Source organism: Gordionus sp. m RMFG-2023, chromosome 3 (assembly GCF_954871325.1).
Source record: "Gordionus sp. m RMFG-2023 chromosome 3, tfGorSpeb1-WG-v2, whole genome shotgun sequence".
Lineage (NCBI taxonomy): Eukaryota > Metazoa > Nematomorpha > Gordioida > Chordodea > Parachordodidae > Gordionus > Gordionus sp. m RMFG-2023.
The window spans coordinates 44076546-44096065 of record NC_088777.1 but is presented as its reverse complement, the minus strand read 5'-3'; the positions used below and the strand labels follow the sequence as shown (position 1 = coordinate 44096065).

Here is a 19520-nt window from a genome sequence, read left to right as displayed (position 1 = left end):
ATTTAATTAAAAATATTCAAAGATTTTGCTCAAAAATAAAAAAAAATTTGAAGATTTTATTGAAACTTTGAATAAAACAATTTCGTTTCATTTTAATGAATCCTGTTACATTTAAAATGTAAATAGAATTATAATTGAAATTAAGATATCTATCTAAAAATATTAAAATTTACTTACCATGTAAACAATGTTTCTTTTGATAGTGATTCCAGCCATTTATCCTCTTATTAACATTTAAATTATCATTTGATGAGGTATCAATATGACTTAGTTGGCATTCTTGAGTTAATTTATTAAAATTAACTGATTTGCAAGGCAATGATATTTCTTTTGTGCACTGTTTTAAGCATAAATCACTATTATTTAAACCCCGTTTAATTATATCATCATGATAAAGAACAATGCCATTAATCGGCGTAGTGTATTTACAATATTTATTGATATCTAAACGATTCGTATTAAGTTGTTTTTCTCTCCTATAATTTCTATATTAGATATAATTATATTACCTTTTAAACACATATTTTCAAAATAATCGTTATCCGGAGAATTTTCAAAATTTTTTAATATCATATTTTTGTTGAATCGACTCAAGGAACATTTGGAATGATAATAATTGTAATTTAATGATCGGCAGTGAAATTTTTTTTCGATTAAGCATTGTTTTAAGCATTGTTCCTTCGAAATGTTTAATAAGATTTTTTCTTCGTGACCCTTTAATTCCATATGCAAAAATATATCAAACGCCCATGGAGTTCGACATTCATCTTTAAAATCTTAAAATATAACATAATTTAATTCTATAAAAATAATCTACTAGAATTACCTAATAAACATGCCTTTTTTAAATAGTAAAAACTTTTGTCATTAGCTATTCGATAATCAGGGTTGTTTCCATTAAGTGATTGGTCATTTATAAACTCACAACTTCTGTTTATTATGTTATAATTAAATGCCATGCAGCTTGTATGATTTTGGCAAACCTCGGCGCACATTTGCAAAATATAATTGAGTTGGTGTCGAGTAGTTATTATGTTAGTATAATTAAGGAAATCGATATTATTAAAGGAAGAATTGTTAGTCGATACAGGCTTTTTTTTAAAAAGTCTTCTATTGTTAATCTTTATAAATGTGTTAACGCAATCTATGTGATGGAGAATATTAAAATATAATTTAAAGGATATTAACATTAAAATAAAAATGTTAATTAATTTTTTACACCAATGAAGAAAACTAATGGTACAAAATTTATCAGTGGCGTAGCAATTTTTCACTAGGGGTAACGTTTTGACCAATTCTTATAAATTATTGATTTTTCGATAATATTTATATAATCCCAATAAAGTTGACTAAACACTAATACTAAATATGGCAATGTAGTGTCTACCTTTAACCAGTATAGTAACCAGTATAAAGGAAAAAATCATTAGTAACAAGATTTTGGCCACCTAAAGATTAAAAAGTGACTGAAAGCATTTATTCAGTAAATTTAATCAATGTTTAGATCATAATTGTATATTAATCTAATCCGTTTGATAGACAGAAGAAAGAAAAAATAAAATTCTTTTGGAAACACTACTGAAACATATACTAAACCATTAATTAGGGCTTTATTAGTATATTTTAATTCTCTTTTGTAGTTTGTTTAAAGAGGAAAAGAATCATTGGTAAAAAATAAATAATTGTCAAAATTAGCATCATGCCAGGAGATTAAATATTAATCTGGTTTGCATTAATATTTAGTGCCTTATTAATTTTTTAATTAAATTCACCAGCCATTAAAAAAGTAACCGAATTATGAACCAAAAGCTAATTATGATATCATATCTCAAGAGTAAAGTTAGCCAAACATCTGGAAGCATTATCTCAGAAGTTTATGTCCAATTAGTTCGTATTTTATACTTCTTTACAGCTTCAACCCGTTTGGTAGATAGTGTAAAGAAAAATATTTTTGACAAAATAAAAAAAAATTACCAAAATTGGCATCATGCTAGAGGAAAATTATAGAAATAATCAACAATATGTAATGCATGATTAGTATACTTAATAGTTCATAGATCAGTTTTTCCAGCCAATAAATAAAACAAGTTATAACCGAAATAAAAATTACGGAAAGTATTAAGCTGGATCTTATATAACAAATAAAAATCACTTTGGTCTGAATACATTAAAATTTTTCTTCCCCCGATTCAAAATATTTTTGAATCATATGATTCTATGATCTTCATAGATGTCATTTTTTCTTTTCTGTTTGCTTAATAAAAATAGAATTAATTTTAATCTCATTAAATAAGATAGAACGAATCTACATGCACATAAGAAATTTAAAAAATTAATTAAACGAAATATCTAAAATAAGTTTTACTATTATTAATCATAAATCCTGTCATTATGTTGTTGTACATTGATACTTTAAAACAGTATACACGATTCGATATTATTTTTGTATTATTTTATTTATAAATTATATCTTATAAAAAAATTATCAAAAAGATATCTTATTATATATTATATTGCATAATTTTATTTATATTATATAAATAGGGAAAAAAAAATTTTTGTATAAAATTTTTTAAGTAACGAGTAACCCTTTACTTTTTTGAATAGCCAGTAACGCGTGTTCCTTTTCTCCCAAAGTAACGAGTAACAGTTACGCGTTCCTTTTTTCAAACGTAACGAGTGACACGTTTTTTTAAGTAACATTTACAGCTCTATTTTTTGGATCATTCTCATTGGCCATCACCTAAAACTCAGCTACTGATATAGATTCCTTCTCACACATTTATAAACATTCCTAAGCTCACAATAATTTGCCAGGTTCGTTCACTCCCATTCCTATCCTTCATTTAATATATATTCCCTAATTTCAATTCTGAACAATTAAAGGAAAAAATTGTGTTTCCATCTAACATTGGGAAAACTCTCTATTCTTTGTTTATGACTTTTTGGATACCTCAAACTTTTAAGAACTTAGCAGGTTATTGAAGTTTTGAAAATGTCAACCCAAATTTTTTTTACACCCAGAGTCGGCTCGTTTTAAGCCAAGTTTTAAAAATGGCTTACTCAATATTTTATTCAGAAAAATATAACTCAGGCCTGAAGATTTTGCTCATAGGTGGCATAAAGATTTGGACATTTATTAGAGATTGAGGCTTATACAATATATTTCTCGGTATCAGTTAGCCATTTTTAAAAATCGGCTAGAGTTATTAATACCTAGAGCCCTTTTATGAAATATGTGCCAAGATAAAATATCTGACAGATAAAATTTCGGGACAAAACTTATCCTAAATAATTATTTTATATTTGTATAAAAACTTTAGTAATTCTATTTTGTCAAAATATCTATAATATTGAGAAAATTGTGCATATATTTCTGCAAGACTTAATTTACATTACGGCAAACAATTTAATATGGTCACCATTTTTAGACCATCATTGATTTGTTTTTTCTATTAAATAAGCCCAATAGTGACATTCAGTGCTTTTAGAGCAATTTCTGAACTTTATATCGATTTACGCTTCCCATATTACTTAATTTTTTTTCTCTACTCCCAAAAGCTCATCAAGATCCAGGCATCAAAGTGAGTATAAGATTGGTGTTCATGTTCTTTGCCCCCCTCACTCTTTAAAACGAACTAAATGATAAGCAAACATATATATACCACTTCCGAATGCAATTTTTTATATAGAATATCACGCTTTTCTTTATCAACGAATTCTGACGGTACACAACATAAATATGACTTCGAGATAATTATAGTCCATTTAATTTCTCATTATAACTTCTATATATAATCATAAATTATCTTTCATTAAAATTATTTCCAATTATTATAAAATAGTGTGAGCGACTTTAACCCATCCCCCTTTTTTTTTTATTTTTCCAAACCTTTCTCGACAATATCTTGCAACTTTTTTCATCTTTACGGGTAAATTGATATTATTAGCAAAATTCTTAAAAAATAATTTCCCAACTCAACCTGAAAATGTGTTAATTTTAAAAAATAAATATGATCGATAGATAGATATTTATAGAAAAAATCTCAAAAAGGCCTAAAAATTATTAAATAAGCGGATAGGGTTAGATTGAAGATGTGTGACGTGCAGATTGCTTATTAGTTTTCCACTAAAAATGGAGGCAGCTTAAAGTGTCAAATGTACCAATCCAGTCTGAAAATAACAACTCGTTTTGGCATATGACAAAGAGTTAATGTATTTATCTTTAATAATTAAGATTAAAAAAAGTAAGAAAATTTAACAAAGAGTGTCATGAACAGTCATTTCCTTTATTATTTTCATGGTTGAAAAAATAATAAGATTTAGTTATAATATATAAAAATTGAAATAATAAAAATTTATTTTAAATTTTCTTTAATTTTGTACATGTTTAGCAGAAATGGTTGTTTGAAACTTAATAATATATTTTTTCAGTTCATAAAAAATACGACCTAGCACACTCTAATTATTAAACGATGATTATATAAACTTTAAGAAGAAGACGTAAAGAGAGTGAGAGAAAATATTGATTTAATGCCGGAGAACTTGCACCAAAATATTTAAAAAAATTTAATATGCAAATATAATTAGTCGGGAATTTGTGAAATCTTCACCAACTGTAATTCATATATCCATATTAAAACTTACAATAATTTAATATTATACCAATAATTTTATGCATAGTTATATATATAATTTTTAATGATGAAAAACTAAATTTACACTGATTTAAAATTAATATTAAAAGCTTACCCGCTATTACATAATCGATGATGATATATATTGAATATATAATGACAATGGAAAGTAAAGATTTCATCTATAAAATAACCACGATTTTTTATATTTTATAATAATAAAATGCACTTTTAAAAATTGCTTTTGGGCATAAAATTTATATTATAAACAACTGGGTTGGCTTATTTATCAAAATAATTTATTTTAGATTAAAAAAAATTTTTGATATAAAATATTATTTAAAACAAAATTTTGAATAAATATATAACTTTATAACACATATACTCTATTGCATTTTTTTTATGTTTAATAATATTTAACCTAGTTTTAAAACATAAAATATTTATTTTAACGGTTTCAAGCTCAGTTGCGAACGAGGTATCTTAATTTGCTTTGATTCGAAAATTTTCACCCTTCAGGAAATATACATTCTTAAGGTTTTTAGAATCTTAATATGATTATTTATTTATTCCTAAATTACCAATTTATATCAATTAATAAATATTTTTGAATTTTTATGTAGTCACCTTTGTCTGAAATAAAAAATTGCGTTTTTTAAATTAAAATGTCATCATTATGCTTATATAGTTGAAACTTTTAGATTTAACTTCAACCATTATTTTATTATTTTTTGATATTAAATTTATATGGGCATCATAAATTTTGGTAAGGATTTATTTTCAGCATATTGAAAGTAAGTTAATAAATGTATTTCATTAGCATTCTATCGAAACATTTGTCCATCTAATTGCTAAGAGATTGAAGGCGGAATCCGTGGTGTAAGTATGCTTATTTGTAGTTTTCGATTGATCTGGTATCTAAGAAATACTTAACTATAGATACACATAGGTCCACCATAACTCTAATACTTGGTTATGGGGTAGGCTAATGACGTTTTTGTCAAATCGATGAGGCCCTAAAATACCTTAACTATCGATATGGTCACACCATAGCACTAATACTTAGTTATGTGGTCTTTAACGTTAATGACGTTAATTCATTTGTCAAATCAATGAGGTCCATCGATAAAATATCTTGATATTTGATACAGCATATATATGAGCGGGGAGGTTTGGGGGGGGGGGGGTTGGTTAGGAGCATTTTGTTACCAAATTTTTCGAAGGGAGTAGGAGGTAAACATTTCCAAATAACGTTTTTTCAAAGCGGTTTTTGAGGTACGTTTCCAGTAATTTTTTTAATTTTATAAACGATTAAATGACAGTCCTTGTCCGGATAGTTTTTTTTTAAAATATTATATTTTATATAAAATAAAATAATTCATAAATTATTATCCTTTGTTTGGAAATAAAAAAAAAACATGCCTCAAAAACCACTTTGAAAAAACATTGAGTTTGGAATAGACCTAAGAAGGGTAGGCTAAATTTATTGGGATTTCTGAATTTTGCTGCTGTTAGTCAACAATATATATTTCTTTGAATTGGGTTATTACATACGTGAGATTTGAAATATTATGTTTTAAGCAAATATTAAATCTAGAGTTATTTCTAATAACATATGTAATTTGAATATATACGAAATTTCAAAAATAATTATTTTATTATTTATGAATAACTTAAAGCCAGATGATATAATGAAATAATATGAGTCGATAAATATGAAAAATTGGTTAATTAAAGTATTTGAGATCAATTTGATCACGATTGATGAGTGGCTTTCACGTTGATTTGTACATTGAGCCTATTCTGTGCATAAACTAAATTCCACAGATATATGAAAGTTTCTAAGATTTGTCCTGAGGGCAGCTCGTATGAGAGAAATAAATTGCGACAATACGTCAAAGTTTATCATTCAACTTTTTTAACCTTTAGCTCTCAAAGATATATGACGGCAATAAATATTTATACTTTCTCATTACGTTATAATCAGCAACGAAGTTAACATGTGATCCCCCACTTGTTGATCAAAAATATCTTTATAAGTGTGTGGCTATAAAATAAATTCTTGGTATTTTATAACTGACGGCTAAATTTTATAGTCGTAAAGTAATGTATGTTCGGGTAGCCAGATGACTCGAGTAAAGTACTAGTTGAAAAAGGTCGTTGAAACTGTGTGGCTATTAAATCAATTTTGGGGTTTTACAGTTGGCGGCTAAATTTTAATAGTAGTAGAGGAATGTCAAGGTAGCCATGTTGAATAAATTTAGGTTGAATTTAGTCGTTGTGAATGTCTGAAATAAATATATTATGAAACGTCTCTTTTACTTTGTTGTAACTTATTAAAATTGAATGCTGACTTCCTATTTTATTTTAATAAAATCAGCAAAACATATCTGTTAATATTGATTTTTTACAAATCAATCGAAGTAATAATAATAATATCTTGTCCCAAAAAACTGAAACTGAATGGTCCGGCGGAAAGTATAATATATTGAAAAGGAGATCTCAGGCTATAAAGTATTCATGGAATACCTGGAAAATATTGGACCATTTTTTAAACCATATCACACAAGGGAATGGAGAGGTTTATAGTTAGAGGTTTCAGACACTTGCAAAGAGTTCCGAAAGGTAATATTTGTTTATTATTATTTTTGTAAAGTTTTCTCTAAGATTATAGTTTTAGTGATAATTACCATTGGTTATATATTTTTTTCTCTGTATTTTTTTGGAAGGATTTCATTAATTTACGATTGATATATTTATTATTTTTTTGTAGGGATTTTTAATGATAAATATTGTTTTAAAATCATATTTGAAATAATGATAAGCTTTGTTAAGGTAAATTAGTAAGTACCACCACTTTTAAGTTTTTCACTTTATCCCAATAGTTATTTCTACCAATTGAATCCTAGGCTCTCATTGGATTTTAAGTAAAAAAAATTTAATTAATGATGAATGGTTCCTCTTTTAAAATGTTATAAGTATCTCAAATCGCCACGTTCCCTTTTTGCCCCCTCCTCTTATGTGTTTCTATATGCTTTATAGTCTCAACAGTATTTCTTATACTCTTTTTAATTTCTATCAACAGTAAATCTTATACTTTTTTAATTTTTATAATTTATTATATTTTTTTGGTCAGTATCAAACTGGGTAGCCTCAACAGTAAATCTTATACTCTTTTTATATTATATTAACAGTTAATCTTATACTCTTTTTAATTTTTATCAACAGTAAATCTTTTACTCTTTTTAATTTTTATCAACAGCAAATCTTATACTCTTTAATTTTTATCTTAATATTAATCAAACTGACAACATCATCATCATAAAATAAAAGGCAACATCATCATCCATAAAATAAATTATATTTTATGCTTTCAATTTTTACCCTCATTAAAACTTTACATATGACATACTTTGGCAAAGAAAAGATAATATCATCCTGATTAAATAAATCTTCATCATCTGTAACAGTATATTTAATACTTTCAATTATTACCCTTATTAAAATTTCTGATGATATATTTGGCAAAGAAAAGACATCATCAAATAAAAGGCAACATGGGGCGCTATAATTTTAAAAATATTTTAAACAGGTAAAATTTTTGATATTAGAAATTTTATTATATTATTTTCTCTTTTTATATAGCTACAAATACATATTTGTTGAAACTCTATATTCATCAAGTTTTAAAGTATAAACAATTATTGTATTTTCTTATATTTAATATCTTGTCTTTTTTTCTTTTGCCCCTAAAATTCATCTCCCACCTTCATACGCTGGCGAGCGATAAGCAATTTTGGCTAAGGTGAGTTCTGATGTTAATGATGGAATTTTTACTCCCTTATTTGATGATGGATAAATCAGAAATTTCCCCTTTATTTTTCTGATTTATCCATCATCAAATAAGGATATTCGGATTCAACCATCATAAAATTAGGGATAAAATTCTCATACCCAGTAATTCTTGACGGGCTTTCTGCTGTGAGTTTTTATATTTGCCTTGTTTCAAATTTTTAACACATTATTTTAATATACTTTTATATATTATGCTATCTTTTAATATATTCTACAAAAATTAATTTAAAAGAGAAAGAATCCCCAGAGTCAAAATCCTTGATGAATAGATGCAACTAGAAACGTGATAGTTCCTAGCTATAGCAAAGGAAGAATTAACGGTAGTACCCAAAAAAGAAGTACTAATCACTGTACAAGAAAATTAGAATGGATTAACTCTAATTATGAATATACTGAAATACGATGAATTAGTGTATAGGTTCTTAATTATAAATGCATATACCAATTTATTTCTCTGCACATTCTATGTTTTTTTAGCGTATAAAATTTTAATTTATAAAAAAATTCATGAACACTCAATTTTATTTCAAAAGCGTAAGAAATTATAAATCACATAAAAACCTAACCTAACCAATTTTTTTTTATCTTACTAGGACTACATGCCATTCCAGTGTCTTTAAAAATGGTGCTATCTAAATATTATATATTGACAACTAATCTATTTGCAATACCGAATAAATTAATTTTTTAAAAACGGTACTATTTTGTGATCTACGAGATCTTTACATATTTTTTAAATTTTATTGTAAATTATTTTGGATTTGAATCTTATGGAACAAAAAATAATAATTTATAATTTTACCAAAGTTAAATTTTTAATTAATTTCATTGTTTGATGTAATTTTTTTAAGTGTCATGTCTTTATAAAATTTTAAATTAATACTTATTTTTAAAGCCATTTATGAACTGTCCATGAATATGGTAATTTTTGTATTTCATTATTTATTAATATCGAATCATTGCTTACATATCAGTTATATTGCTTAGCTAATAATATATATTTTTTTATATTCTGCAGATAATGCATTCTGAATATGAGATTAGCTATTTAAAAAATTCCAATTTGATCATGCCTTAAAAATATATTAACTGACTATAATGTTGTCTACTATAGACTACATAAATAAATTAGATGGTATAATGTATATTTTTTTTCATCAGTAACGACACTAATTTTCTTAAATTCATTTAATCCAAAATATAAGGTATGATTATGAGGCAATTCAGCCAAGATATATATAAATCAAAATATAGAGTATTTTATACTAATTGATCATTAGAATTGCAAGATAATAAATTACTTTTTTGAGTAATTAATTAACGAATTACAACTACCTTTTATAAATATGCAATTCAAAGGTTAAAATAATGTTTTAAAAATAACTTTTATGACAATATAAATAATAGAAGATTTATTAAATAGTATAAATAAAATATATAATACATGGTTTACATTATTAATCAAATATTTGATTGATATTCCTCTATCGTTCTGGAAAATAACGCATCTATTCTTCTGGCAAGAGTTACCTTAGACATCACTTCAACCGTACCATTTGATAAACCTTAGCATCAATCATAATACAAATTAAATTAAAAATGTTTTGTATTTGATATTTTTATTTCTTAATTATTGCTTATTGCTAAGATAAATAGCCAATAAATATATTGCCACAACTTAGTGTTGTTAAACGGCTCGTTTTGAGCTGATTAATATTAAGTTAGTCGTTTTTAAAAATCAATTCAAATCGAGCCGTTAAACAACACTAGCTACAACACTTGAAACTTGACACGTATTATACATAATAATTTTATAATAAACTTTCAGCGAAGAATGGGAAACAATTCTAAATAAAAAAAAACATTCAAATGCAAAAATATCAGACAAATGTGCACTTTAAATAATTCTTTTTTTGATTTCTACCCCTAATTTTATTATAAAAAATAGAAGTCTAATATTATATAGAAAGGTATTCACTTTATACTCGCTCACAAATGTATTCAGGTTTAAAATATTAATTTTTAATTAGTATTACAAAAAAGAATCTACACATAGGATAGAGCATAAAAATAATATATTTATAATCGAAAGAGAAGAAATTTTTTTTTTGAAATGTAATTAATTCCTAATAAAAATTTGTAATTAGTTATTTATTACAAATTCCTTTTCTATAAAAAGGCAATTAGTTACTAATTAAAATTATATGTAATCATGATTTTATAAAGTAATTATAATTCTTTTAATCTTTCGTAAAAAAATAGAGTAGGATTTAAATCGTAAAAAATAATGAGAATTAGTAATTGCTTTTACATAATAATATTATTTATTCTTTTGCACTTTGTATTTATGTTTGAAAAATATAGAGATTTGACTATCGAAAGGTCTTCACTTTATATACGCTCGCAAATGTATTCAAGTTTAAAATTTAATTTTTAATTAGTATTACAAAAAAAGAATCTACACATAGGATAGAGCATAAAAATAATATATTATTTATAATCGAAAGAGAAGAAATATTTTTTTGAAATGTAATTAATTCCTAATAAAAATTTGTAATTAATTATTTATTACAAATTCCTTTTCTATAAAAAGGCAATTAGTTACTAATTAAAATTATATGTAATCATGATTTTATAAAGTAATTATAATTCTTTTAATCTTTCGTAAAAAAATAGAGTAGGATTTAAATCGTAAAAAATAATGAGAATTAGTAATTGCTTTTACATAATAATATTATTTATTCTTTTGCACTTTGTATTTATGTTTGAAAAATATAGAGATTTGACTCATATATAATAATACAATTTTTGCTAATGTAATTTTAATACATGAAGTTTCGTGATTTTAGTTTTACTAACATTTAATTATGTATTAACAAAGGACAAATAGATGGACTGAAAAATAAACATCATTTAATAATATCTTCTTCATTTGATATGTCCTATATAACTCGATCAGCATGTTTTATAACTTGGTTTTTCCTATTCTCTAATTTTTCACTTTTTTTTACCATTGAGGGAATTTTAAGATCATATGATTTATAGCTCGATGGCCACCTCCTGGATCCTTACTTCTTTAGAACTTATCTGTTTTTAGATTGTACTATGTAAAACAGATCGACATACAGTCTTAATGTAACCCTCTTTAATACATTTTTATATATGCCAAATGACATGGAATAGGGGGCCAAGAGGACATTCCACTTCCCTTTCGAAAATTTAGTAAAGACCATTTTAAGCTAATAAAAAATTTTCGCCTATAAAAGATAGGAAAATAAATAAAAGTTATTAATTTTTTAAATAATGGACATAATTCAAAATTTTCAGGAAAAAACAAAAATAATTATTTCTTAAAAAATGTAACACTCAAAGGCCTGTAATAAGTGGAACTAAGGACCAATAAATTCATCAGGAAAAAACCATATAATAGTGCTTCCTTCCCCAACCCTTTGTGCAATTGGTACTTCAATATGTCTCTGACTAAAATATTTAAAAAAACAGTGGTGGGGGGGGGGGGATTAAAAAGATATATTGTAAATATTTTCTGGTATAGAGCTAAGGATGGAGATAAAATATGATCTGCATATTTCGAGATATTCGTTGTCTAAGGTATAAATTATCTTTGGCTCGAGTGAATGATGGTAGCTTTTTACCTAAATTTTTAAAAAGAGGATGATTCTTCGCCGAAGTTCCCTAATGTGGTAGTAAAGAAGGGTAAGAAAATAAGTTATATAATTATGAATATTTGTTGTGTAGATGATTCGGCCGCCGCAATGGATGCCTATTGTGCTTTCCAACCGTTATAGTATTTTTTTTACATTGAGTTGATATTTTGTATTTTCAATGTAACCTAATTTAGGTTTGTTATTAGCAGAGTTGGGCAGTAGCGCGAATATTTGCTTATATATTGTAGTCAATATCATTTTGACATTTTTGTTAAGATACATGTATCTATATCTAAGAAACTTGCATTTTTTTATTTTTTAGACAAAAGATACTGATACTTTTTTTATATTTTTGTTTAAAAAATTTAATAATCCTATATAATCATTATTTTTCTAGTAAGCTTGTTTTAATTTCAATGTTCTTTCTTTCCTATTATCATATTTAAAAATATAAGCAAAACAAGTAAAAGCATACATTTTATATATTAATCTAACTGAATTGAAATATCACCATTAAATAATATTTTTTAATTTGTAAAATGATTAACACTCATAGTAGTAAAAAGGGAGGTAATTAAACTTAAATTATGGAAAGAAACTCCCCTGAATTAAATCTAAATCTTAAAAAATTAGACAAGTAAAAACCAATAAAGGGTTCACATTTATGGGACTGCTTGGAATATATTCTTATGATAAAATAATAAAGGTACTTGAATACGTTTTTTGAGTTCAGGATTTAGATTAGCTAATTGCTACAGTTATAAATAAAGCCTTAAATTTCGTTGAGTCATTTACTGAATATAGCGTAAATATAATAATCTCGACAATGAGAATGTACTATTAGAATTTAGTCAAATTAATAGTTTGTATAATTTTTTTTCTAGTTTTTTAATTGTTTATTTTTAAATGAAATAAACAATATATTAGAGCTCAGGCACATCAGATGTGCTTGCCACACTTTCCTTAATTGCTACAGAATATAGGCCTTTTGATTAAAATGATATATTATAGTTATGGAAAAATGTACAAAACTATGAAATGCGTATGGGAGACCCAAATCTTCAAAAAAAATGAAAAGAAATTCCATGCATGGAATAGTTTATACGATAGCATGACTTTGTTGCTCAAATATAAATCTTAAATTTGTTATTTGAAAATATTATAACTTTAAGATATTGACATTGCTTATATTGAGTGTACTGAAAAATTTTAGGCACTATAGTAATTGCCATATATAAATTACAAGCAAAGTAGTATATTTTATGGAGAATTAGTTCCCATGCTATTTGTGTTTACGAGGGACTTATGTAAACTTGAAAATTCAAATCTATAATATAGTCTACCTATATTATATGTTGTCCGGTATCCTCAAGATTTAGAAATTTTTTTCCCTCTGATGATAAATATAATGAGGTATTTTTGGCATCATTATCATGTACATATACTTCAAGAACTTATGAATTGAGTCAGATGATTAAAAAAATATGTTCAAAATATATTTTCAAAATAAGCCTTAAATTTAATAGTACATAATCAAACCACAAACTATTAGATTTTACATCCAATAACTAAAAAAATAGTGATTATTCTTCTTTTAGCAAAATAAATATTTATGAGTTTAATAATTGGAGGTTGTAAATTATCCTAAACGTAGAAGTACGTTAGAAACACTTAATTATTATTTTTCCATTAAGGAAATTTAAAAAAAAAAATACTACAATATAACTTTACCAATTAAAAGGTTATTCAGTTTTGGAGCAACATTAAAAACTCCGAAACGGCAAAGGCATAATTATAAATTATTTGAATAAATTGATAAACAAATAATAATTTGATTTAATAAAATAGATGTGTTCCGAAGAAACTATCTAAGTTTTCTCGCATATCCATGGCGGCTTGTTCCATATGTTTTTTAGATGATTTTAATATATGTTATGTTTCAAATGGCGTGTACATATTTTTTTTAAATTAAAAAATAAAGATCTGGCAGATAAAAAAATACACTAATAATTTTAAATTACTCTTTATTATGAATTAATATTTCAACTCTATAAAACAGGTAAAAGATTGGATAAAAATTAATTACATGTGTAATTATTTATTACCATTCTTTTCAAAAAATTAGTATCTGTAATTAATTGTAATTACTAATTATAATTATTTATATCTTTCGAGCATGTAATTATCTTAATTACAATTATAATTAATTTTTTTTTAGATGGCTCATTTTTCGAAATAAGCTAAAAGATATTTTACAAATTATCATCTGGGCCTTGCTTTGCAAAGTCAAATTCAATGTATGAAGACTTCATATATATAATTTGGCATATGGCTAAATTTAACTTTATTTTAAAAGGTTGACTCAAAAAATTTTATAGCAATTGCCTTGGATAAATTGCTGGGTGTTATTATCGAGTAGTTTGTTATAATATTATTTTGTACTTAAATGAACCTTTATCTGAATTAGAACTATAAAATTCTTCCCTACGTCTTTGCACACCTATTTTAAAGGTTATAATTATCGGAATTTTAGAATGATTATCCGATTTTTAAGAGTTTGATTGCAAAGCAAACTTAACTTTATTATGCCAAAATTTACTCACATTTTATACTTAGATGTGTTGAATTAGCAGTTAAAAAAAATAACTTAAAATCATTAATAATCTGAAACTGATTAAATATATCCAAATGTAAAAGATTTCTCTGACAACATGATAATTTTTCAAATTTAAGAATTGTACTATAACCCAATTCCAAGCAAAATTTATGTTTTTCGTTTTTTTTAATAGTAAATTATTATATAACAATTTGAGAGTAGCTCTAAAAAAAAAGCGTGCTTATAACGATTTTTTTAAAAGTAGCGAATAACTATCGCTACCAAAAAAGAGTACAGGCTATAGCGTTTCACAATCTGGTTATAACATTAAAAATTAACAATATATTCTCAATCTTTATCTCCAGAATTATCAGAAAACATCTTTATTATATAAAAAATATTATTATATATTATTTTGCAATAATTATCATTGTCGAGCTCAAAATTGTCAGTTGTCATAGTTGAGAACGACATAATCTGAATATCGTTCAATATATAATAGTGACATCCAGGCCCGATCCTAATTCAGGATAAACGAGCCAGGCCGTATTTTAATTTTTTTTTAAATTTCTTTTTTAAATCCTGCCGACCTGTATATTTTAAAACAAAATATTTTAAATCGCCATTACTAGCTTTTAAAATTAAAAATAACTATATATTTAAAAAAAATAGAGGCCGGGCTGTGCAAATAGTGCAGGTCTCTGACATATTATATCTAAGAACAAGTCTTTCATCAAATTGGATATTTTCTTTCATAGGGGGTTTTAAAATGGGAATTTTTCTAACCAAATTTTTATGAATATTTACATAAAATTTGCTAGAAAGGGTTTTCGGAGTATGATTATTGATTATATATTAAATTTTATGATGCAATTATTTTATTATTCTGATTTTTAATTATTAGGTCAAATACTCTAAAATATTTTGGTGAATTGTATTTATTTAATTAACTAATATTAAAGCATGTAATTAGGTTATAATTTATTTTAAAATCACAATTTGATAACACAGCTCTTAAAAAAGAAGAAAATGTCAAACTTTTTGTTACGTTTTATCAAGTTAATTTTGAAAAAATTAATTTTTTAAACTCGATTTAATTTTTTCATAAAATGTTTTTTTTCTTACATAATAAATTCATGCTATTTGCACAAATATCACAATTCAAGAATTATATTTAATGGACTTGTCAGATTTATAAATTTTAAGTATTCGAAGGTTAAATGAATAAATTCATATACAATAAAGCCTGTCATTGGGCTCTTGATAATTTCGGCAACTCCCTAATTTACCAAATTTTTAAATCAGAATCAAATTCTTAATAACTACTATTAGAAAATAACTTGATACCTGTCCACTTTTAAAGTGGGTAGATTTTTAATATTTTGTCAATTCAAACAATAACTCTATAAATTGGAAATTTTATCACATGTCAAATAACAAAATTAATAAATAAAACAATATAGAATTATCTTTAATTTTAAAAAATTCAGGTTATTATATTTTTAAATCATTTGTGTTCAAAGAAAATGTACTAAACTATTTACTATTTCTAAAAGGGGTAGTTCACAATATTCGTAAATCCAGAAGACATTGTAAAACCTGAAGAGGAAAATTTATCAAATAAGAGAAAAAGAAACCAAAAAATATTGAAATAAAAAGATCAATAAATATACTTTCAAATTTTTTAAAATAGTCAGAACATATGGTATCAATATTGTATACAATCATTTTATAATAATTTTATATGTATATTCTTAGTTTGTACAAGTTTAAATATACATAGATAATTTTACTTTACTATGATTTTAATGAATTAAAAAAATCATTTGAAAATGGTTAATCATAATCTCACTTATTGCTGAACTAAGAATAAAACAGATGGTAAAATATTTTTTTTAAAAAAGTCATTATAAATTGGAGAACTGTCTAAGTTTAGCAAAAATCTTGGTCTCTGAAGCCCAAATTAGAAAGTCACCAAAGCCTGATTTAAAGAATTATTGGATGAACAACTATTTCAAAATATTTTTATGGGTCATGCCAGATGTTCACAAATTATTTTATGTTCTTTTACATCAGAAAAAAATGAGCATATAAAAGATTGGATAACTTGTATAAAATTATTTTACAGATTGGGGAAAAAAATTTACGGGCCATACTAGGGGTGTTAAAAAATCTGGTAAATTTATAAACCCTGATTAAGATTTTAGCCAAAACAATATTATGTAAGCCTGGAGATTGCAGAAAGGATTCAACCTCTTGCCAAATCTATAACCTTACATATTTGGCTAAAACCTTAATTAAGTTTTTTTGCTTTTTAACAACTCTAGGCCAGGCCAAAAAACTTTTTTTTAATTTTCTGACCAGTTTAGGCAATGCCCATAAATTACCTTATATATATAAGCAATTAATAAAGATTCATTTTATTTTATATGATTCATATAAAATACATTTTTTAATAATTAAAATAAAAATTGCATGTAATTATATAATAACAGGGATTCCATGTAATCAAGGTTGGCAAGTCAGTCAATTGATCCATCAAATTCAACCAATTGACTGGTCAAATCAGAGGAATATTTGACCTGGTATAATATAGTTAAATACTAAAAAATTTGAAGAAAAAAAGAAAAATGATATAAATACATGTGATCATAATGTCGCTTATTTATTGGGTCAACAATATCAAGTGGAGCATCTTACCAGTAGTTAATTTAATGAAGAATGTGATATAATACAAGAAATAGACGTTACAAAGTGGTGTGATCAAATATTTCAAGTAATATAAATAATGTGGCATGTTTAATAGAAAATTAGATGGAAAGCTATAAATTCCATAAGAAAGAAACAGATTCTGGCCTGATAGTGGAATGGGCTTCGCTCCCATCCCATTAATAGAAGTGGCATTTTACTAACAATTCCTATTTCTACTTGTTCTTCAGAAATAAATTTATCTTTTGGGTTTATATTCTTACTAAAACAGAAATCGTTAGATCTCAACAGCAGAAAAAATTAAAAGATATTAAATAAAATGATAATATTAAATAGAAATCAGAACAAGACAATGCATGGAGAGTGAAAAAATAGTTATTAAATGTCAATAGATTTCAAAAAATAAAATATTATAGATTCATTTTACTATTATATAGAAAAAAAGGTTAATAATGTCTTAATAAACATTTATTTGAATATGATGAGTCAAATATTGGTCAATTAACCAAATCATATTTGACCAGTTAAATGCTCTAAAATTTATAAGAATTAACTATTTTAATTAAAACCATCCCTGATAAATGATTATTTTTGGAGAATATATCAATGCTTATGTGTATTTGTTTATTAATAAATTATAAGACATCAAAACCAGAAATAGAACCTATTTCTGGTCAAAACAAGGATACAAAAATGTCTTAGATTAAAGTACAATTCATATATATACTTTTGTAAGAAATGAATGTATATAGTGTAATTTTTTTACCATGAATTAAATCTTTGAATTCCTTTGTTTCTACAGTGTCCATGGGAAGCATACTTTTAATAATAAAATTGCTAATAAGATCATCTGCAATTTTTTGTGTAAGGATATTTTTAATGGGTTGCAATGTTTTTAATTTAGTCAGTTGAGATTTTGATGTATTTGTATCTGTTCGTTTTGTTATTTTAAATTGGTTATAATCTAACATCATTGCTGGATGTTTTCTCTAAATTATAAAATTGATTTGATTAAATAAAAAAAATCCCACCTTCATATGTTTCAAAAAATTAGATGAAATCTCTTCATGCCCACTTAAAATTTGTTGACATGAAGTGCACTTAGCTTTAATTTGGGTTTTGTTCTTCTCCATAATTGGAAAAAATCTATCGTTGAATATAGATAACTTTGACTTTAATCTACGATCTTCAAGATCAATTTCATTTTCAATAGCTTCAACTTCGTCTACATATTCAGATTTAAAATTTTTAAGCTCAGACATAAGTGTAAGCTAATGATAATGCACGTCGTCATAACATATGATAATTTTAGTGTTGTTATTGTTAAAGTAACTAGTTACCAGAGTTGTACAAAAGATCTTCTTTGAAGATTTTTGAGCGAGATCTAGCTCAAAAATTTGAGCAAGATCTTTGAAGGTCGTAAAATTTGAAGATCTTTTATTTTTTAAAAATTTTGTGTAACGATCTCAACGATCCTCAAAGATCTTCATGATATTTATTTTTTTACCCCTTTATTAAAAGCCCAGATGTTTTTCAATTTTCATCAAGGCAGGAGGAGAGGTATAAAACATAAAAGAAATATTATATTAATAAAATTGAAAAACATCTGGGCTTTTAATAAAGGGGTAAAAAAATAAATATCATGAAGATCTTTGAAGATCGTTACACAAAATTTTTAAAAAATAAAAGATCTTCAAATTTTACGATCTTCAAGGATCTAGATCTTTGAAGATCTTTTTATTTTGAGCAAATGTACAACTCTGCTAGTTACAATACATTTTACTAAAAAAAAACTGTAACTAATTATATTTTAATTGTAACTAGTTATATTTTTTAAAATGTAACTGCCATAATTAACTAGTTACTTTTAAAAATATATATGCATAAATCTAAATAATATATTCCAGTAATTAATTTTATTTTTAATAAGTTTTTTAATATAACTATTTGATAAAATTATAATATATTCTGTGTAAAAATATATAATTAAAAGAAGAGAAATAAAATAAAATAATGTATTTAGGTTTGGTCGGAGGGGCTTAATGATCCATGTATAGA

General features: G+C 25.0%; 1 long non-coding RNA gene across 1 annotated transcript; it reads right to left on the bottom strand.

Moving 5' to 3' along the window:
- Positions 1 to 9882: 9882 nt before the first annotated feature.
- Positions 9883 to 18716, bottom strand: LOC135927212 (uncharacterized). Its single transcript, XR_010571997.1, has 3 exons — positions 18494 to 18716; positions 18229 to 18451; positions 9883 to 10057 (listed from the first exon to the last, which is right to left on the bottom strand). It is a non-coding gene; the product is annotated as an uncharacterized LOC135927212 (long non-coding RNA).
- Positions 18717 to 19520: the final 804 nt, after the last annotated feature.